This window comes from Macaca fascicularis, chromosome 19 (genome assembly GCF_037993035.2).
Source record: "Macaca fascicularis isolate 582-1 chromosome 19, T2T-MFA8v1.1".
Lineage (NCBI taxonomy): Eukaryota > Metazoa > Chordata > Mammalia > Primates > Cercopithecidae > Macaca > Macaca fascicularis.
In genome coordinates, this window is record NC_088393.1 from 16,426,137 (window position 1) to 16,427,769 (window position 1,633).

Sequence of the window (1,633 nt, forward strand, 5' to 3'; positions counted from 1 at the left end):
CTCCTCTTTTTCTTTTCTTTTTCTTTTTCATTTTTTTGAGACGGAGTTTTGTTCTGTTGCCCAGGCTGGAGTGCAGTGGCACGATCTTGGCTCACTGAAAGCTCCGCCTCCCGGGTTCACGCCATTCTCCTGCCTCAGCCTTCCGAGTAGCTGGGACTACAGGTACCCGCCACTACACCCGGCTTTTTTGTATTTTTAGTAGAGATGGGATTTCACCGTTAGCCAGGATGGTCTCGATCTCCTGACCTCGTGATCCGACCGCCTTGGCCTCCCAAAGTGCTGAGATTACAGGCGTGAGCCACCGCGCCCGGCCTTTTTCTTTTTTTGAGAGGCTTCTCGCTCTGTCGTCCATGCTGGAGTGCAGTGGGACGATCACCGCTTACTGCAGCCTCAAACTCCTGGCCTCCCAAAGCACTGGGATCACAGGTGGCAGCCACAGCCCCGGCCTGTTTTTTCAGTGTTGAGAGTCCTGGCCCCTAGATAGGAACAAGCATCCTCACTGTTCTAAAGCATCCTCACTGTTCTAAACCCCCCGGGCTGGCCCGGACAACTCCTAAAGCGGCCGAGGGCGGACCCTGAGGAGGCCGGCGCGCGCTTCGGGGCACAGCTTGTGGCGGTGAAGCCGCTCAGGTGGCGGAGGCCTTGGGTATCTGTAAGCAGGTCGCTAGGCCGCAGACCTCGGAACTCGTCTTGAGTCACTTTTATTTATTTATTTATTTTTGAGATGGAGTCTTGCTCTGTCGCCCAGGCTTGAGTGCAAAGGCGCGATCTCGGCTCACTGCAACCTCCGCCTCCCAGATTCAAGCAATTCTCTGCCTCAGCCTCCCAAGTAGCTGGGATTACAGGCGCCCACCACCACGCCCGGCTAATTTTTGTATTTTTAGTAGAAATGGGGTTTCACCATCTTGGCCAGGCTGGTCTTGAACTCCTGACCTCGTGATCCACGCGCCTAGGCCTCCCAAAGTTCTGGGATTTCAGCCACCGCGCCCGGCCCGGGTCACTTTTCGAGTATACAGTGTCTCCTCTCTCCTTCCTCCGTCGGCCCCCGCTGCCCCGACTCGGAGGCCGCAGATCAGGTTGAGAGCGCTACCATGGTTTCCCGCGCTCGCCTCGGGGCCTATTGCGCCTGCGCGAGTTGTGACGGCGGGACCCAGAGATACCCGCCCCAAGTACAGGATTGCGCCCTCTGCCGTCGCCTAACGGAACTCCGGGCGCGCGTGAGCACGCACCCCAAGCCCCGCCCCCCAGGCTGCCGGCGCGCGAGCCGTTGGCGACGCTCCCTGCGTTCCCTCTCCTGTAGTGGGGCGGGGCCGGGCCGCCCGAGTAGGGGGTGGAAGGCGGGGGCCACATAATGCCACGCCCCCGCCTCGTCCCCATTTGAAGCCCCACGACTCTTCACTGCTGGTCAATCAGAGCCCGTCCTCTCCCTAGTGCCGGCCAATGGGAGGTGCGCTCGGGCTGCTTCCGGCTCCGCGCTCCATTCGCCCCCTCCCCAGGTCTCCCCGCGACTGGCGGGACGCAGGGGCGGGCGTCGGCCGCGGTGACGCGCAGCGGGCCTGGAGCCAATAAGGGGCGGGCTCGGCGCTGATGGACGGTGCTGGTGGCCAGTGGAGAGGCGCTGGCCGCACTTCCC